The sequence below is a fragment of the Paramormyrops kingsleyae genome, chromosome 6 (genome assembly GCF_048594095.1).
Source record: "Paramormyrops kingsleyae isolate MSU_618 chromosome 6, PKINGS_0.4, whole genome shotgun sequence".
In the NCBI taxonomy this organism is placed as follows: Eukaryota; Metazoa; Chordata; class Actinopteri; order Osteoglossiformes; family Mormyridae; genus Paramormyrops; species Paramormyrops kingsleyae.
The window spans coordinates 8,947,309-8,968,889 of record NC_132802.1 but is presented as its reverse complement, the minus strand read 5'-3'; the positions used below and the strand labels follow the sequence as shown (position 1 = coordinate 8,968,889).

General features: G+C 49.5%; 1 protein-coding gene across 1 annotated transcript in view; it reads right to left on the bottom strand.

The window, feature by feature from the left end:
* Window positions 1-11,825, bottom strand: part of plxna2 (plexin A2) — a 132,318-nt gene extending 120,493 nt beyond the window's left edge. Inside the window, exon 1 of the mRNA XM_072713588.1 lies at window positions 11,251-11,825. The gene's annotated coding sequence lies outside the window, so the exon portion shown is untranslated. The remainder of the gene's footprint in view (window positions 1-11,250) is intronic.
* Window positions 11,826-21,581: the final 9,756 nt, after the last annotated feature.

Sequence of the window (21,581 nt, the reverse complement as noted above, 5' to 3'; positions counted from 1 at the left end):
TTGGCACTGAATGCATTTCCCGAGTGACCGGCCATAAGCCATGGGGGGGCAAAGATAACAGAACATGGGTCATCCATGTCCACACGCCACCCTGACGCCTCTTTGCAGGGCTTGGGATGGGAACGGCAAACGCAGAGAAATGCCCACTCATACTCTTCCTGAAAAGCTGTACGAAGGAGGTCTGCTAGGAAGTGATAGTGGACAGGAGGACTTCCTGTGGGGGGGTGACGTCTCGGAAACACGGCCACCATGCAGCTCAGCTGATGCAGTGTCACGGAAAGCTTCTTGCGCTCTGGAGACACTGAACTGGTTTTGCTGGGTTTTGGTCTGACACCATAAAAACAATCAAAAATGAAATTAATGTGTTACATGTACTGGCAAATCCCTTTCAAATATGCCTCATTCCGCTGAAAAAGGCTCTTAAGACTTTTTCTTTGTTCAGAACAGGAATCTAGAGGCGCAGACGCCAAATTCACATGCGCACACACCTCAAAGTACGTTTGCCTCGAAGAGCTTCTGGAAGGTTCTTCTGGCTACTGATGCACTGACTGATGCAGCTCAGCACCGAGAGGAAGCACACCTTTGACGGGTGGGGGGGATCATAGCAGCCTCCATTTCACAGAGGACGAGGCACTTGGGGGCCTTTCACGCTCTCCACCCCACCTTGAACCTGATTGGCCCCCAGAGTGCCCAAGCCCCTATCAGTCACCGATTCAAAACACATAATTGGCTAATGATAAGACTGCCCCCTCTTCATGAATTATAGCCCTTCTTATGCCTTCCACCTTAAAAACCCGTGAATCGCCACTGCAGCCCAGCGGGGTCTCTGTGATTCTAGGGGAGCCAGTGCATAATAAATGGGAATGAAACATAGTCTGTTAATAGCGGCCGTCCAGACGGGTCCGTCGGAGCAATTCTCAGCTACGGCAGGACATCACGGCATGGATCCCACCCACGGGAATGCGGCAGGCAGGGGCGTGTATGGGGGCGGGGGGGGGGGGAACTTGCATAATAACACGGGCTTCCTTGGGGCCTTGCCTACCTATGAAGTTATTCAAGGCACAAAGCATACTTCTGAGGCTGCTGGGAAACCCTCGTATTAGAAGCGACCAATCCACAAGCAACTTTTTGGCTCAGGTTCAAGAGAATAGCATAGCATCCCCCCCCCCCCCCCCCTCCAAACACACCTTCGGAGTTCTGCTGCTGAAGCTGCGCGGAAAACACGGAGATGAAGATTCTGGCAGACGTGGATTGGTTCCGAGCTTTGGACAAAGACAACAGAGTGACCAGACATGAAGTGGAAAACAAAATAATTACAGAAAGAGCAGGAACTAAAACAAGACCAACAACAGTGGGTAGCATCGTCACAAGGAAGAGGGAAAGAATGGAGGCCAGAAGACAAAGTAGGATCTGAAACAGCGCTACAATTTCATCATAAATTAACTTATGAATCCTCCAGTCATTTGAGGTGTAGAAAGGACCGGAAGCCGTAAACAGAACCCGGAATGCTGACCTCGGGGATGGAAGCAGCACAATACCGGCGGCCCAGCGCCAAACAACAGGAAGGAGCAGGTGACTGAACGCGGCTGTTTCTGCCAGCCAGGGACCAGGGCAGGACAAAGGGGGCGCCGCGGTTATTTTAGCTGTTGTGGGGGGGTCAGGGACAGCTCTCCCCCCGGGCTGGTGCCAGTTTGGATCCCAAGGCTGCCCGGCATGAGAACCTCATTTCCTGCAGGATGCTTCACGTCACTCCCCCCGCAGTTAAGCACAATGGCAGCCATTGCATTCTCACACCACTGTTCAACCTTGTTTGACCCCCGCATCTCCCGAAAAACCCCCAGACTGATTATCTGATGTCAATGTCCCAGGACAGCAGAGTGTAGAGACCCAGAGGGGGGTCTCTCCCCCCATAGGCATTTTCTAAGCCCTGGTCACCATCCCTGCCCCCCCCCCCCCCCCCGCATGCAGGGCATGGGCACCCCCATTCACAAAACCTGCTCCCTTCACTTGACTGTTCTCGTATTGGCTATCAGATCAGCTGTCACATGCTGAGCGATGAACTGGAGCCAGGGCTCCGTGTGAATTAAACACGGACACCCCAGGACTGGGCAGCCATGCCTCGCTCACAGTCACAGGTCACCCCCCCCCCCCCCCCCCCCAGGCCACCCTGTGGCATGGGCCCTTCCCTGCCAGTCGGCTTTGCCGAAGCCGTGACCTTTACGACCCTCGTGGCCGGTAGCCAGAAAGGATTTGCTGATAAGCACTAAGTGGGGCTCAGAGGGAAGGTCGGGGCTAATAGAGCTTCAATGACCACAGGAGGCGCTGTCGTGCAGAGGGCTTGGTCAGCAGCTTGGCCTGACCTCACCAGTTTTATTGAAGTTTCGTACCATGAGTTCGGCCTTCTCCGAACCCCCCCTGCCGCCCCACCCCCACCTCCTCTGGGCCAGAGTACACAGTACCTCATTAAATTTGCTGCCAAGACACTTCAAGGGATGGCTGTAGGACGACCGCCCCCCCCCCCCCCCCCCACAATGACCAGCCAGTTTGACTCCCCCCCATGACCCCCTATGTTCAGCCTACAAGCTACTCTTTTAATGCGCATTTTCTTTCCTTGTCTGATTTCCTCTGCCTCCCCATCCCCCCCCCCCCCCGATTAACAGGAGGGTTTGCCCTGTAATGTCATCTTGGACCGTGAACTGGGAAACAAACTGAAGGCCGTGGGTACCCACTGACACGTCCACACAGGCTGGGACCTCTCTTTCCTGAGGCTGCCACATCACCCCCCCTCCCCCCAGTCCCCCCACCCACCTTGGTCCAAAGCAAACAGAGATTTAAAACTGGAACGGATCATTTCCTGTAAATCGACTGAAAGAACGAGCTGTACGGCAAAGGCCTGACTGACTCATGGGGGGGGGGAGCTAGGCCGTTTAACGGCAGCGGCCGAAGGCCCCCACGGCTCTGCGAGATTAAGGCGAGATGATCTCGCTGTTCAGAGGCTTTCAAGCACCGACCTGCCCGACTCCCCAACCCCCCCCCCACTACCCCCAAATCATCCCCAGGCAGTGGCGTCAAACCCGTCATGTTTAATCAACATCTCAGCAGATAGTGCAGCCCCCCCCCCACCACTACCGTGCTCAGGATAATTGAGAGCTCCCCCCCCCAGAGCAGAAATCACGCAGGGCTACATCTCCATGCATGCTTGCCATCACCATGTGATCGTTCACTCAGGTAATGCGCCCGGAGACGTGGGTGCTTGTGTTCCAGCTGCGACTGCAGGGAAGGGAGCCTCACACGGGGCTGCAATTGGTCGGTCCTTGGGAACCCCCCCACCAGGGGCAACTCTAGGACTTTTTACGGTGGAGGGCATAAGAGGAGCCATGATTCATACAGAAGAACCAACGTTATCAGTAGCCAATGAATTTTGTAACAGGGCACACTGGGGGGGCAATCAGCTTTCAGCTGGGGCCAATGCCCCTGTGGCCCTGCCCTTGTGTATGCCCCTCACCCCCCCCACCCTGAGGTCCACTGCAGGCATAGACATTGAAACTCAATGTTCTTGCAAGTCTACAACTCCTGCACTCATGCCTCGCATGTAAATCCAGTCAGAGTCCCTTTAAATACACACACACACACTATTTGATCAGCTATGCATAACATGAGCTCTTCCCTGAACATATTTGTGCAGGATGTGAGCGCGCTGGCAGGGCCCTGAGAGAAAGGAGCCCCCCTAAAGATGGGCACGGCGCTCTTGGATAGGCGTCTGTAAACGAACGGCTTCCTGTTCAGTCGGTCATTATCAGGGAGAGTCTGTTAGACTACAGAAACACCGCCCTACCAACACTCTCTCTCTCCCTCTGTCTCTCACTCTCCCTTGCTCTCAGAGGAGGTGTCCCTCACTTTTCTCCCAACAAGCTCGGACCCGAACCACTCGTTACAGGCAGAGTTTATCCCGCTCGGTTTGAGCTCCACGGCACCTCCTGTGGGGTCAGAGGGCAGGATCTGCACCTATCTTAATCGACACCTCCTCTCGTTTCCATGAAAGCCTCTCGCGGTCCAGCCCTGAGTGCACTAGTCTGATTTCTGCATGGGAGCATCGTGACCCCGATACATGTGCTATCCGGTGGTGGGGGGGGGGGGGCATATCTGTGTTTTGGCTGCTGGGCTCCTGTCTAACTTATTCATCATCGACCCTTTCGCTGCAGTCTGAGTCTTGAGTTGGAATGAAACATTGTGTGTGTGTGTGTGTGTGTGTCTGTGTGTGTGTGTGTGCTTGTTGACACTCTGGGCAGATAGCATCACGGCTGACTTGAGAACTGTAACACAGCCAGCTGTTTGCTCGCAGGTGGGTACATGCCACGCCCAACCAGCCACGCTGAGCTGGGAATCAGGCAGGAAAGCATGCTTTTCAGAACCATGACCATGACAATGCAGTTACGGGTCAAAGAGAGAAACCCAATGAAATACACTTGCTGCTCGGATATGAATGGGTATCCTGTGTGCTTGGAGTGTGTTTGGAGTTTGTTTGGAGCGTTTTTGGAGCGTGTTTGGAGTATGTTTGGAGTGTGTGTGGAGTGTGTTTGGAGTGTGTTTGGAGTGTGTCTGGAGTGTGTGTGGAGTATGTTTGGAGTGTGTGTGGAGTGTGTTTGGAGTATGTTTGGAGTGTGTGTGGGGCATACTTGGGGTTTGTTAGGAGTGTGTTTGGGGTTTGTTTGGCGTGTGTTTGAAGTACAATCTGTACGTATGGAGTATGTATGTTTTTTTTTTAATTACCCTCCTTTCGAATTTCATGAGCAAGAGAAAGGAGCTTAAAACTTTTGGTTCTCCCACGAGGACGGCAGTCATCTACAATCCTTCACCTCCTCTGTAACCATGGCAACAGCAGCAGGCCAGGCATCTCCCATCACCAGGGGGCACCATGGCCCCCGGACTGGCACTGGACTAGGTGGCATGAGGCATAGCACTGTGGCCCACGACGCCATCCCTGCCTGCCGACCCCCCCCCAGCCCTCGCCCCGTCCACCCACTCCCTCCTCCGCCACATGACCCCACGCACAGCCGCCTGCAAACAGCTGCCTCCCCCAAGGTCCCCCCCCCCGCCCAGCCCCCTCCTTTGTGCCTCACTTATTGTCCACTTCCACACTAAACAATAACACAGATCCTCCCATGACATGAGTTAATTGATTATTGGCGCTTGCGGGGTTAACTGACTTTAATTCAAAACAGAGTTTGAAAAAAACAGCCAGGCTGCATTATGGGATTAAAGCGAGTCAGGCCTTTCTAACGGCAGGTACTCTTTCTCCCCTCTTCCTCTTTTTTTCACGGCCACGGGGGGGATGGGGGGGGGCTGCACTCGGGTGACAAAAGGCATTGGAGGGGGAGTGAATCTTAAAGCCGTTACAGAGTCTTACATTTAGAGCCGTGTCAGGAGAACAAAAACACAAAACCTGCCAGCCCAAGTTATTCCTGGCTGGACCCCCCCCCCCCTCCTGCAGCCCCTCACTTCAAGGGTTTCTGGTTGTTATGGCTTCTGTGGTTATTTTTCTTATCGTTGGGGTGGGGGCTATCCAGTGAATGGAGACAAAGTGAAACGTACCCTCTGACAGTGAGAGACCAATAGAGATGGCTTGCAGCTGGATTTGGGGGGGGGGGGGCATAAATGTCTCAGTGAGCCCTATGGGGGCCTGTCCCTGTGCCTTTTGGGAAGCGCAACGAAAGAGAAGCCACCTTGCGTGTCTGCAGGGGGCGTTACCAAGATGCCCTTGGGCACCACCCCCCCCCCCCCCCCACCCAGCTCCCGCAACAGCCGTGTGGCCACTGTCCTTTTACAGCTTGCTCTTCCAGCTACCTGGCCAGCATCCTCAGAAGGGAAGTGTGTGGGGGGGTCGTAATGGGACTGTTGGAGAGAATCACAGTTTAGAAGTGCTCTCTTGGCAGAGAGAGTGCATATTACCCCCCCCCCCCACACACACACACACACACCCCACCACTCTATTCCTTCGCAAAAGGTGACTGGAGTCTGGACAGCAGCTCCATCTGTAAATACAACCTCCATAAATCCCCCCCGCCCCCCACCGACCATGAAGTAACCTGCTCCGTGGTGGTATCGGCGTATCCCGACACGTACAGCAGGCCCCCAAGCCGGGAGCGTGCCCTGCTAGAACCCAGGTTACATCCCTGAAGGATGTATTGAAAAAATTCTACTTCATATGGAACCTTGCCATCAAACTAGGGCCCCAGCTTAAGGCTGATTGGCCCCCAGAGTGCCCCCTCTCTGTCAGTCACCGATTCAAATCATATCATTGGCCCCTTTGTAGGAATTATGGCCCCTCTTATGTTCCCCACCTTAGACATCGTAGAATCACCCCTGTTAGTGCGGTTTCCCCAAAATTAAGCTCCACGTTTAAAACACAACACAGCAGAGTTACTGCAAAGCCAAAGAGAATGAAAGTAGCCGCGACGCCAATAAAAGAAACCAGTTGTAGATCCAGCTCTGCAGCCCTGAGCGACCTTGGCAGCCCGAGGCATGTGCGTCGCATGCGATTCCCCAGACGCCCGGCGTTTTCGGCATTATCCCGAGCTGCATCGATGGTTATCTGGCCGCGGGCTCGCCCTGCGTTTACCTTACGCTGCTGCTCATTTATCCACTCCGGCGTGCATGCGTGACACCTTTACAACCTCTTGCTCCCCCCCCCCCCCCCATTCCTGTGTAAAAACATAAACAGTTGCTCACAAGAGAAAGTAAACAGAAGAGTCTAGGGCAGCGGACAGAGGGTGAGACTAGTGTAGAAATTCAATGTATGAATAAAATCATGCAGCTCCATTATGGATCGATGGGGATAGTGGGGCCTCATTTCAGCAGGCGATCAGCTGCCCGGTCTCTCTGCCAGCCGCCCTCAGCTGATCCTGGAGAAGGCAGGGTGGCCACGTGACTGGAGGGCAAGGGAAAGGTCCATGTGTGTGGGGGGGTGGGGTGGGGGGGCAGAGGCAGTATCTCCACAGACAGGGATGAGGGGAGCGGGAATCTGCTCTGCGTCTCTGACGGGTAGCAGTCGCTCTCACAGCACCGATTCTGCTCCGGCTGACAGGAACCTCTTGTTCATACACCTTCTGGCTGCCCCACAGGCCACAAGAGCGTGCACACACACACACACACACACAGACACACACACACACACACACACACAGGTTTGTAGTCATATCTTTGTGGGGACTCTCCATTAATTTCTAAGGGAAAAACCCAAATCCCAGGATCAACAACTTTACCCCTTAGCTAGCCCTAAACTTAACCATAAGTACCCATACAAAATACAAATCTTTTGGCATTTTTAGTTTTTTGATTGCAGCCACAGATTTTTATAAAATTTAGTTTCCCCTTGTGGGGACCGAAGAATGGTCCCCAGTCCCCACAATGCCAAAATAACAGGTTTTTATCACATTGTCTAAAATGTAATATATACATAACCCACACACATACACATACACATGCACGCACACATTCACACACACGTGCGCACACGCACGCACACACACACATACACACGCACGCACACACACACGCACGCACACATTCACACACACACGCACACACACACACAGCTCGCTCTGGGGGGCTGGCGCGCGTCTGGGTCGTGGGAGATGTAGATCTCTGTTGTGACAGCTGGACAGTTCAGGGGTTCAGACAAACAGCCTGGCGAGGGAGGGTGAGGGGGGACGGGGGTGTCAGGGCGGGCAACTGCGTTAAAACAAACATGCCGGGGGTGCACACTGGAGCAGACAGCGAGAGAGGGGGGAGACCTATATCTGGGAGGGACACGTCACCGAATGTGCCAGGGCCTGGGGGGGGGATTGTCGCTCGCCACCGAGCATGCGGCCCCCAGAATGCATTGGTACAGTTCGCTTGCTGGAAAATAGGTCAAGGATTCTGCCCCCCCCCCCCACCCCCCCCCCCAGCCAGCTCACGCACACTGCTGCTTGTCAGAACCTCTCAAGTTAAGCGGGGCCGAGCCGGCCTGCCGTCGGGAGCCAGGGGCCACCAGGGTGCGGAGGCGAGAACGTGCTGGTGCCCCCCCCCCCGTGTCCACTGCCAAACTTAACGCTGCAGCATTAAGTTTCCGAAGCGATGATCCTACTGTGGCATGTCACGACCTAAATTGCCAAGGTCAAAGGGGATTTCAGCTGGGGGCACACTGTCCTTGCAGCTGTCTCTGCCAGAGATCAGGGCACAGCTGCTCAAACACCCAGCACAAGAATGGGGCCCTGGACTAGGGGGTGCTGCATCTCAGACTGATCACACCTGAGCTGTTCACTCAGACCGAGCAAACGCCCCCTAGTCTCCATGCTACAAGGCTCCTCCAGAAACAGGCTGTCCTCAACGACGGACGATAGACGACTGTGCACATCCACACCTGTAGGGGGTGCACTCGAGCTGCTATGACACGGTCCAATGTCTCAGGATGACATCCTACAGAGGTCCTACCCAGCACACTCAGCCTGGCACAAAGACGCCGGAAATGACAAATCGCGGATAATAGTACAGCGCTTCCAGTATGGACATGTAACAAACGACTGATGAAATCAGATTAAGCTGGAAGTAGTAAGGTGCAACATTGGAGCCAAAGTATAACGGAAATCCTGAAGACTGTTTGGAAAGACCACCACTGCGAGCACCACTGCGACCACCACTGCGACTACCACTGCGACTACCACCGCGACCACCACTGCGACTACCACTCCGACCACTACTGCTGGGGGCAGGACGGGGTACGTTGGGGGTGGGGGAAGTTGACAAAGTGACAGACCCTAAAAGATGCCACATCAGCACTTCCCGCAGGGTCTTCGAGTGAGGGCACTCCCCAAAAAGCTCTGCGGGCTCTCGCCACGCTGTCTGCAGGACGGACATTAGTGCCCCATCCTCTTCCCTGAGACGGGCATTTAAAGCGATACGACGGACGGGAGAGGACCGGCAGACACGGTGAAACTGGCAGAGGGGAGCATTGATGGATGGGCTGCTGCTTTGTTCTGGGGGGGGGGGTTAAGCACTAAACAGCTTGTTTCCTACTAATTACGAAAGGGCTTTTTACATTTCAGATCCCCACTCCAGAGTATTTGAGAAGCTATCATTTGCTATGAGCAAACCCACTTATATATATGATATATATGATATGTAACTATATATATGTTTTTTCTCTCATTCCTGGTATATATAATATGTAATATGTAATCCTCTTGTACTCTTGTTCCTGATGTATAGGCTATCTATATAATCTTCCAGTTTAATGTTGCAGTGTCAAATGAATATGGGTCACGACAGTTCATCCGAACAATCCTTGAAAAACTCTCAAAATACAAAACAGCAGATGAAGAGGATAAATGTGCCGTTTTTATCTGGTTACAGAACGTCAGCCTTTCGTGCAAGTTTTTGATTATTTAAAGAATGTTTAAGGGACCACGACTTAACGAGTAACACCCAAATAGCCTGAGACCTAAAATTAAACCTTTGATTTTAAATGCCAGAATGAGGGTGGTTTGAGCATTTACACTTGTTTGTGGATCCTTAATTAACCTCAGTATCTGTTGCTGGTAGATAGTTACACCAGAACCAAACGTGTTTTTGTTCTTTGTTACCCAGTAATCTTATAAAGGATAAAATGTTTTTTTTTTTTAAACCTTTTCTGGGAAGCTATTTAAATTATCTAAGGATGTTGTGAGTTATGAGTTATATACTGTGTATGCTGTATATAACAAAATAAAAACAGAGTTCAATTGCAAGGTCACTTGATTACACTGTATAACACTCTGCTGAGAGTTGATGTCAGATATTTTAATGCAAATGTCAGGGAATCTGCCTCTTCAAACAGCAGCTATTTCCGACAGAGTCAACATCAACGCAAGAATGACTTTGACTGGAGCTCAGTGCCTAGGAAAATGAAGATTTGCGAGAGCACGTGCTCTCTGACTCTTTTGACAGAGGATGTGTATGTTCTGAATACTGCATGTATATCTGTCTACTTGGCAACAAACTGTCTTTCATTTTCCTATAAGGACCTGCAGGTCGTCTCCTGCACAACAAAGTGAAATCAGCGGGGCTGTTATTGGGATTTGGGATGGACACAAAAAGATGTTCTCAGTTCAAGGTATTAGAGGAGCCCAACCTTTGCTTTCTGCTGCGGTGTTTGGTGTTTGGACATGAGACACAGTGACCAGCACAAGACTCCGCCACGGCGCTCGAATAACACAAGTTTCCTCTTGCCTACATCTTGAAATAAATATCAAAATTGTTGTATTTTCTAAAATTCGTATATTTTCTAATATCGATCAACACGTTAATATCAAGTACATCATGAAGGGTGACAACAAAATTAAGAAACCAACTGAAGACTTCACAATTCTCAGGTGGTAAGAGCTGATGAAAGTAAGTTTATAATTAATGTCTTACTGTGGTAAAGCTGCCATCTGTCACCGTACGTCAATGACATGCATCTACAGCGAGATGCATTAACGTCCATGGGTGTCATCGGTATAGGAGGCAGTCAGCGAATAACAGGCTAATTTATCCTCAGCACGCAAAGGGTTCCTAATTCATAAAGACAGCCACTCAACAAGGAGGGACAATGAAATCCAAAATAGCATTGCTGCACCATGCAGCAGGTTACTGCATCCCTCAGACTGATAATGCCAAGAGACGTTTGTATACAAGAAGAACATATATATCAATATCAAATAACAGCACAACGTAATTAATCACAATTACCACACTTCTCAACAAGGATCAGATCTAATATTTAGACGCAAACAAATGAAATACTAAAGCGCATCCGAAAATGAACCACGTACACGGAAAACCTGCTTAAAATCGCCAAAAAAAAATAAGTAGAAAACAGGTCCGTACCATAAAAGCGCTGCTATAAATTGAGATGGGGAAAAATGGATTTTAATCCAATAAGCGTGCATCGCCATTCACTAAAACGCGTGGACATTTATTTCACTATCTCTGTATGCAGTGGCCTTGGGTTTAATATAACCGTGGAAATCAAAGGGTTCTATTGGCATTGGAGGGGTCGGGAGAGACGTGCCAGCCCCGCTGTCAGTAATAGTTAACCCACCGAAGCAGCGCTGCATATACCCGCGCCAGTCGCTCATGCAATTAACAATGTGCAAGCCACTAACGCTCCCATTTACTCTTATTTATTAATCAGTATGACCGGCAATTTATCCTGCAACGAAAGCGAAAAGGCACATTTTCCTCACTCACCTTATGGTATCGATAAGGGGGCTGCGTTTTGTCTCTTGCTCCGATGAGGCAACTTTGGTTTCTCCCTATCAGATCCTTTTTAGGAACATAAATGCACGCACATATACGTGTATTTATCCACACCAAAATGTTCCGGTGCCACAGCTAGATAGTCCAACAGACAGGCGATTTGGTGTTTCGGCTGCAGGGTATTCCTCCGGAAACGTGTGGAGAATAGGGATGCAATAAGCCGTTTCATTCATAGGGCTCTGATGAGCCCAGCGAGTCAATGCAAGGTGTCTTTACGCGTGATCGGCTCCTACTGCCACACGCTCCTACTGCAGCCGGGTCCCCGCGATCATCTCACAAGCAAATGACTTGTGTCGAATAGTCCTTTACAGAAGTACGCCGACCACACGGAGCATTCCTTTAGTTCAGGCGGTACTGTTCCCCGATACAGAGCCCGTACATCGGCTTGCCAGCGTCCATTCTTCCGCGCTCCGATTGCAACCTCGCCGCAGAAATTTACGCGCGTTTACTCCCGGTCTCTGAGAGATGTACTGCCAGACTGGCACTGCGACCGCCTAAGCCCGTCAGCGTACTGTACAACTCAGGGAGCACATCATTTTAAAGCCAGCCCCCTGTATTCTCCGGGCACTCGGCCTCATCTGCATATGGCATGTTAACTGTTTCGGTACGAGCTGTACAGGAGCACTGCCTTTTCCTACAATATTTTACCATTAAATAAAGGGAATATATTAAATCGTGCAATTAAGAGAGTTTCCACTAATAGTTTTTTTCCCACCTGCTTTTGCTACCTCTGCCGGGCAACCCTGTAAAATTGAAACCGAGTAAAATGATCTCCCCTAGGATATCTTTGATAATGCATTAAAACATTTCGCGAATAAGCCGCCACTGTTCCCACTCGTATACTTTTTTCACTTTCTGCTCTCCTGCCCTTTGACTGACTGATTCTGACGGCCCTAAAAAGTATTCGCTTTATTTTGCATAAAAATAAAATTCAAATAGCATATACCGAGTGGCTGGGGAAATTTCAACGAAGAAACTCAGAAAATGAGTTTGTGTAAGAAATATGTTAAATCACTATCACCTATAATAATAATAATAATAATAATAATAATAATAATAATAATAATAATAATATAAATTGCCCAGATATAATCTAACACAGAAGAGGAAGAAGGAACACGCGCTAAACACAATCATCCCATTGTACTTGAACAAAGATAGAGAAGGTGATTCTAAAAACAAGAAAGTTTCATGGGAAATGCAAAAGCACTGTCATAAAATATGAACATTGCGCGCTTTGCTGCGGTGATTAGATGATTAAGCGATTTAACGTCAGTTTAACGCCAGTTTCTCATCTTGCACTCGCAGAATTTTTCAGTTTTTCGGGTGTCTTACCTTGATCTGACGCCAATTTGATTTTCCGACTCGAATAGCCACGATAGTTCCATAAGCAGTAAAACGTAAAGTGCAGAGAATAAATGACACTAACCGCTGGATGCGAAACACGACTGATTTCTTTTGTAAGGTGACCCCACGTGCATCGATAGTAATTAAGTTACAGATAGTTACATCTGAAGTCATTCATGACAGCTTAATGTATAGTATGCTTAGAATATTTTATATATGTTCTCTGTAGAGGGGGTATAAAATGCTGAAACTTTAAGATGCTGCTAGATCCTCTTCAACTATTCAACAGTGACACCTATGGGTACAAATCAGTACCAGCAGTCACTCTTACTTTTTACGCTGTTTTCCACTGCAGTAATGTTTCATTCTTGTTTCCCATCGTGCGAGTTTGTAGCACATATACATTATTATAAATTTAAAGTATGGCGATAATAGTTATTAGTATTATGAATATAAATGGTCTCCAAGGAAATACGTGTAATTACTGAATATAACTAAGCTAGCATGCTTACCTGAACGACAGTTCCTTCTCACGGATTCAAAAACTAATATTAAGTTTCATGGTTTTAGTGTTTAGCATACCACGGAGGTAAATACATGGATCAACGCAAAAGCAGCTTGCCATTAACTAAACATGAGATACTAAATGCATGTTTTTAGTAAAGAAAAATACAATGTGTGAAATACACTTTCAGTTACTAGCGTGCCTGCAGTAAAGCACTGTGATGACATTTGTGGAGAGTCCGCTGACGTACTGTAAACGCGGAGCCCACGCGCTGTCATTTGGGTCCCCCGGGGTTATATGAACGGTGTCCGTGTCACGTGTGCTTATAGAGTAGGTTATATAACATAGATGGTTTGGGTGTATAGTTACTGTGTGTAACGTGCTCTTTTGTTTAAAATATGGACAATAACCAAGCTGTTGCACACTTTAAATTGCTGAGGAAGCTGAAACAGCAATGGCGCGCGTGCAGCGGCGGCACTTCAGCTGGAGCACGGCGGAAGTGCATGCAGATAGGTATGCCGCTCAATATCTAATGCATGAGGAAGGTTGTTTTTAAACTTAAAGACAAACAGGGGTCGTTGTATTTGTTGGTTTGGTTTAATAAAATCATTCGGGGTTTAATTATATTTGTTTCCACGGTGATAAACGGTTCCCTGTAGTATGTACCCTCTAATCCGTTACAGGGTCTCGTGTAGCGTTTAACTGTTTCACAGTCCTAATCTTCCTGACTGTGAGTTTGAAGGCAGGGAAGTTTTGTAGTGCATTATTCAGGGTTGCCAGCTCTCACGCTTTCAGATCTCACGATCACGTAAGAAAGCTTACGGCAAATTTCTATTATTCCATTATGAACCTGAAATAAGCGACACCAAAAGCATTGGGTTAGTTTGCACATCCTATAGACTATTTACAAGGCAATAAAACCGTCACATACTGTACATGTAAATTCGTGTGCATGTGTGCACAGACTTGTGTTTAAAGTCTCACGCCAGCCAAGACCAAAGTTGGCAAACCTGTTTATTTACCGTAATAATTTGATTACAGCATGGATAAATTTGCAGGAGTGAACCTTTTTAAGAGATAAAGTAAGCTGTGCCGTTGAGTCCATCCATCCATCACCACCCGCTTTTCCGGGATCCGGGTCGCTGGGGTAGCAGCTTCAGGAGAGATACCCAGACCTCCCTCTCCCCAGCCACCCCTACCAGCTCTTCAGGGGGGATGCCAAGTCGTTCTCAGGCCGGCAGAAAGATATAATCCCTCCACGCAGCGAGTCCTGGGTCTGCCCCGGGGCCTCCTCCCTGTAGGACACGCACAGAAAACCTCTCAGGGTAGCCGCCCAGGAGTCTTGGACTCATATAAAATTGAGGGTACATTTCAATACTGTATTTATGCGAATTTCCTAGAAAAACCGGGAATAGATGCAGCTCGTGTGTGAAGTTCGCTGCAGCATTTTGACCCTCGCGTTGGCCCTTACCGCTTCAGACGAAAGTTTGCTTTACTTCTAAAATAAGAAGGACTTTTTAATAAAACTATAATTTAATATTTTCCCCGTCTTCAAGAGGCGCAATGCGCCATGACTAGGGAGCCCGTCTCTGAATCTTAAAATAGGGTGTCTAGCTAACCTTATACAGTATTCGTTGTGCATTCATTATTTGTATCTTGTACTTTGCATCCGAATTACCACTGAGACACCGAGTGAATTAAAGCACAAATAGGATCTTTATTAATGCAATTAGTGTCTGATGTTGAGTGAAATCTGACTCTTATTCATGAGCTTTGAAGGACCACGAGTAAGTAGCCGCAGACTGCGGCCCGATCCGCTCGGCAGCTAACAGGCCCAGTAAAGCAACAAGGGTTTTTATTCTGCTTACTCTTAGAACAACAGCTGACGAGAACCAAAAACTGGGAAAACAACACCACGCTTGAACAGCATAGCTCTCCTTTCTTTCTTTTTGTTTTTCGCCGCGGAATGCCATGTTATTTTACAGCAACAGGCTCGTCCCATAACATCTGTTTTTGCAGACTTGGCATCTTCTCCCCGTGGCTACCCCGGCTTCCACCCCCAGCAAAAAGGAAATAAAAAGCATGCAGGGAGATGAATGGGTGTCTCAGAAAGCTGACCCGGGTGCCCTGTGCCGGACCAGCACCCCGCTCAGGGATCGTTTGCGGTGCCTCTTGGGATAGCCCCCACGCTTGCTCTGACCCTTTATGGGATACTTGGTTATGGAATGTGGAGAGATGGGTATCATTTGAATGAATTAAATAACATTAATTCAATCATGATCTTAATTCTATTCTACTGTCATTTAGTAGATGCACTAAAGCTTATTTTCTTGTAATTCCCCACCAGCCAGACATAATAATTATTATTACTCTCACTTGGGTTAGTGTTGTTAATGCATGAGGTGCTGACTGTGTATTTTCTCTGCTTGTCTGCTTGTGGGGCGGCATATGGCTCTCTAGGTTAGGATGCTGTGTCTGTGCTCGGAAGGCCGCTGGTTCAAATCCCTTGGTCAGCGGAATGATTTCACCCCAAGCAAGACCCTTTATCCTCAATTCCTCCTGGGAGTGGCTGACGCTGCTCCCTCAGTTGAGCGCTGCTCTTGATAAAAGCACCTGTTAAGTAAACCGGTTTAAGAGATGCAGCTGATGTGGTCCAGAAGTCCAGCCAGGAGGATGACGGCACAGATCCATGCAGTTTGTAAGCAGGGTGAAAGCAACGGTTGTGTTCAAAAGCCCTGTCAACAGCCAGGGGCCACCACTGCACAGCTTGCAAAATGCAAATTAAAAATGGGGGGGGGGATTGATCAAATGCAAGCCTGGCGAAGCGATTCACTCCCAAGTCACAGAGGTGCAATTTTTTTGATTAGAGTATAACTTGGTTATGAAATGGAAGGAGGTGGTTGGATTGATTCGGTCCTGGCTCAATGCACGTGCTCCCCGCCAGTACGGACGAGGCGGAAAATCGGCCACGGGCCATCTGTTAAATTATCAGAGCGCTTAATAGGAGATTGAGTCCTAGGGAGCCAGGAGTCACTCGCTATGGAATAGAGCAACGTTTCCGAACCCGCTCCTCAGGGACCCATAGATGGTCCAAGTTTCTGCTCCCTCCCAGGTCCCTGGCAGACAGTCCACAATTTTGCTCCCTACCAGGAGCTGGGAGGGTGCAAAAATGTGGACTGTCTACGGGTCCATTGTGGGTTGGGAATTCCCAACATGGTATAACATACATTAGCAGCTGGCTTCCGTAACATGAAGGTGTCGGATGGGATGCGCTCATCGCCTTAGGGACGGGCCCCCGCACCCTCCGGATGGTCACAGGAATTTCTGCCACTCCGCCGGACCCGCTGGCCTGTGTGTCTGGCGCGTGGCTGAAATCGATCCTCTTAGTGTGATTACAAACTGAAGTGCAGTTTCACTTTGCGACACTGTTGTTCATTGTGACAAATAGGCGAGTCTCCGAGGCGCAGCTGAGTAATCGCGAGGGGGTGCCGCGCCATAGATCACCCCTGCTGAATTTCAGCACGTGCCTGTTACTAGTGTGGGAGACTTTGCTTATTTAGCATGTAGGTATTTCAATTTATCAATTAATAATTGGAACCTATGAGAATTAATGGCATTTGTCAAGGGGGTTGCCCATTGACCTCAGCAGTTTTCCTTAGGCTAGCTACCAGTAGTGTAGCTAAAATGAAAATCACTCCAGTTTGAAAATAAATAAATCTAAAGTCTTTGACTGTATAGGCAGATTTTGATTTTAGGTCTGGGCAATTCCTGCTGCGGATATAAATAAGTCTGATATTGCAGACGTGGAGCAGATTCCTCATTTTCTCCAGTGTGTTTTGCTGTTGACCTTCTCTGGTCTCGTATTATTCTTTTGCATTTTGAACACGGTGATTGTTATAGAGCGCTAGGGTAACAGCTTTGGCGAAAAAAAGGTTAGAGGCGGGGGGGGGGGGGGGGGGGGGGTTAGGGGGAAACAGGCAAACAGGACAACAAATGGATAGAGAATTAAGTTGCCGTGAAAGGAGCATGCATTTCAAATGAATTTCATCTGACGGCATCAAAAAGAGATCACCTGTGTTATTATTGGGAGGCTCTGAAGACGTGGGTAGACGGTATCTCTGGCGGCCGGTGATAGCAATAACTCGCAAAGTAGGGGAAGCCACCAAGGTGAATAATCTGCAGCCGGAATTGAATTTGTGTTTACGGTGTGGCGGCTGCATGAACTCGAAGCCATTCACTGCCACAGATGATTCGGGGAGATACGGGCAGCCCCCTCTGACTCTGATGCCTGGAGATTAGGAGACTCATTCGGGGGGTGGGGGGGCATCTCACACCCTGCCTGCCATCAGCTCCCTGTATCTCTCCTGCTGTCCCATTTGGCCCTGTCACCTCCTGTGGCTGCTTCTAATTGGTCGCTCCGTAAGTCACGGAGATCTGCTGTCAGGAGGCTTCCATTGTGCCGTTGGGTTGGAGCCCCAGACAGTCCTGCTTAAAGCATGGTGTTTTTTTTTTTGTTTTTTTTTTTTTTTGTGGACAATGGCAGGTTAGTAAACAGGAGCAGCCGGCTGCGCGGTCACACCCTATCAGTTTCCTGTCTCCAGGGTCTTTCTTCATCCTTATTCCAACATGCTACCTGTTGCTTTCCCCGCTGAGGGCTGACTTTCGGAACGCACTGCCTTTGTGTTGTCTTGGGGGGGGGGAGCAGCATTCCTGATGGAGCAGGGAGCTGATGTGAGAGGCCGGTTGGTTATTTGAGCAGATGACACATGGGGGCGGGGGGATATAGGCCCGTAGATTGTGGTTTGGGCCGGTGGCTGCCTCGCCGACTGCCCCATGTCCATTAGGTGACCATGTGTCACATGACCTGGTACTTATCTGGGAGGTTTAGAAGGTGACGTTCCTGTCACCTTCTCACCCTCTAACTCGGTCACATCTGAATAGACCCTGTAAGCTCATGGTAATATTTTTGGCTCAGTTTACCTACACACCCCCAGCCTGAACCGAACCATGTAAATACAGGAACCGTATAGCACAAACAGGATGGTTGAATTCCACAGTTGGGCCTTGGTGCTGACAAGGCCTGTACTCGCCACATTCTCTCTCCCACTGGGATAGTCGCTTATTCATCGACATCCGTTAAGGGTCGACAAAAAATGAGAAAATGGGTGAAATGACGCTTCACAGAGGAATGGAAAATAAAAGCCTGGAGATTTCTGGGGATTTTGCTAATCAGAACCTCACAGAGCATCTCGTTTTTTGCGCGCAGGGAGGTGGGAGTGCCGGTGCTCGTGTTCGGACAGCGACACAAAGCCAACGGCTCTGCTCGACTTAAGGGGGGCGGCCAGCCGGTGGGGGGGGGGGTGTCTGGCAGCTGAATGGCAACTCATTACAGAGCAGCAGCCACTTTCAATGGCAGCTTGCCCCCCCCCCCCCGCCTGTCAGCACTGGCTCTGGCCGGAGGCTGGGGGGGTACAGGTGGCCGACCTCTTTAATGGCCCACCCACGGAGATGCCCCCGTCCACCCTGGTGACGGACGGTAATGAAGCAGGGGCTGCCACTCAATGCCGCCAAAACCTGTGACTTCAAAAGAGACGCCGAGATAGAAAGGAGTGAGGTGGGGGGGGGCAGGGGGGGAATCCGGAAAATAACAGCGTCGGGGAGCAGACTGTGGGGCCGTGAGCAAAACTGCGAACATTGAAGATTTAACTATATTGATCAGCTGGCACTGTACCAAGCTCCCCGAGAGAGTCTGTTGTGTCTGGCGAAGCTAATCTTCCTGTTTTTCTTTCTCCTTTTTATTTAAAATTAGAGTCTACTTTATACCGAGTTAAACAGTCAGCTAAGCCGCGTGCCAGCGGAATGGCCCGTGGGGCGTGGCGGAGCGGTCGAGCAGGGAATCGAAGAGCAACTTTACAGAACTCACTTAGTCCACGGGATATGTTCTTCAGGAAAATTTCTGCGCACAGCGCGAGTTTCAGAAACGTAATGAAAGTTCTTCGTCGGAATACTTGTGGAACGACTGAGTTTTGGTTCTCGACATTATAACGTGACGAGGAAGCCTGACTTTAGGTTATTGTGGGCTCATCCCAGGATTGAGTGAGTTTTGGAAATTTTGCCTTTGATTCAATCTCTGGAAAGGCGACAGTGAAGACTGGGGTAGCCCAACACGTGATGGCCCCGTTCCTGCTGTTGGGTGAGGTGTGGCCCCACGGTGCCCCTGATTATTACCAAGCCCATCGAGACGGGGGTCGCCGGATGACATCATCAAAGAAAAATAAAAACATGCGCAGAGAAGGAGGCATCCAGATGGCCGGAGTGCTCGGCAAATCGACATCGCAATCAAGCTGTCGGCGTGTGATGGGTAATAATGGTGAGACCAATTAAGTAGTTTGCGCTCACAGCCGAAAGTGATTTATATTGTCACTTTGACATTTTGGGTGATATACCTCACGGACGCAGGAAGCCACTCTCATGCAGATCAGACACAAGGTGCACGCACGCGCTTACACACGCGCATACACACGCGCATACGCAAACACAATAACCCGCATACGGATCATGCCTCAATATGACGCCGATTCCGTAACAACACATTCCTGGGAGCCGGAATCTGCTCGAGGGTCCCCGGGAATTCCTTTCCTTCTTAATGAGACGTGTTTCCACACCAAACACGAGGGGCGTGACCTCTTATTACTGCATGCCAGTTTCAGAGCGTCCAGACAAGAGCATGCGTGTCCAGATGATTTCACGTGCCTGCACACAATTAAGACTAATCGCACGGAGGACAGGCACCGCTACATGGGGATGATGCGACTGGGGGAGGGGGGGTATCTTCCTTTTTTTCTGTCTGAATAAATAAGGACAGGAAATGAGGAACAGTTTAACTAATGTCTGCGGTTCCTTGAGCAACTCAATCAAATGTGCCGCCGGATTCCAAACACGAGACGCTAAGTTTCTGCAGCTGCTGAGAGATGTGGACGAGATTTAAACCACTCCGAGGTTTTTCGGTTTAGATGTTTTTTGGAAATAAAAATGAAAACACTGCATAAAAAACTACCGCAACCTCTATCCTTTGTCGGCGCTAACCCTGCCCGTCTTAACACCCCTTCTTGCTGTCCGCGATAAACACAGGATGTAGCCTGTAACATTTAATGGTGGTCAGAGAGACTGGGAGAGAGAGAGAGAAATATATCTCCTGAGGGGGGCGTGAAACAGAGTGCACTCACGTCAGACTCCAGAAGCACAGGATTTTCAGTCCCGCGTAACGTCCAGGCCCATAAAAGCCCCCCCTCCCACACCCTGACAGGGGTCTAGGCTCTGTCTGTAGGTGTGCCCCCCCCCACCCTGACAGGGGTCTAGGCTCTGTCTGTAGGTGTGCCCCCTACCCCACCGCACCCCAGGCCTCTCTGTGAAGATGTGCCAGACTGTCCATCAACGCAGAAGGCCCCAGGCAGCCAGAGGAGGCCCCGTTGTGGGGGGGGGGGTCCAGGGTCCCTTTTCCAGAGCTCACCTGGACGTCTCAAACAGTACAGTCAACTTTCTGCGACAGTCTCCCTCTCGCACAATCTGCAGCTGCCAATTTGCGACAGAAAATTGCGTACGAAATGGACCAGAACTCGTCTCTGCCCGATGGAATTTATCGCACGGGAATGATCTCTGGAATGAGATGAATGGCTCAGCGCCATATAAAAATCTCACACTAAGGACTCCCTCGTCACAGTGAAAGAAGCATATTGTCATGCAAAGACGATGCTGCATGTCATCCTGCCTCCTTGTAACCCCTCTACAAATATCTTCTCTTGCACATGCAGAAGGCTCACATTGCAAGTCCAGGACTCGACATTCATCTCCTTCGGTGGTGATGGGCAGGAACAAGTCCAGCTTTGTTTCAGAATCCCAGCTTTTTGCCATACCACGAATATTAAAATATTTGCTGTAAATATAATACTTCACAGGGTAGCATGGTGGCTTGGTGACTAGCATTGATGCCTATCACCTGCAAGGATGTAGGTTTGAATCCCGCCTTTGCTCTGTGAGTGTGGAGATTGCAGGAGTTTTGGGGGTTTCCTGCCACAAACCAATGACATGCATTTATGCCAAATGGTGTCTCTAAATTGCCCAGAGCATATGACTGTGCTTGGCCATATACGGGCCCTGTGATGGACTGGCGTCTGCTCTGACCCTCACCAGAAAGATTAATATTCAGCTAATTTTTTAACTGTAGCTATACCATCTTGTCTAAGTCATAATAACTGTTACATAATAAGGTCTGATGGCCTTCAGTGAGTACAAGCATCACATGGAAGTTTTACTCAATGGTCAATTAAGGGTGACCACATAATAAGTGATCTCCCAACAGGGGTCGGGTCTCAATTCACCCCCCACAATAGGCATATAAGGTGTAAGAGGT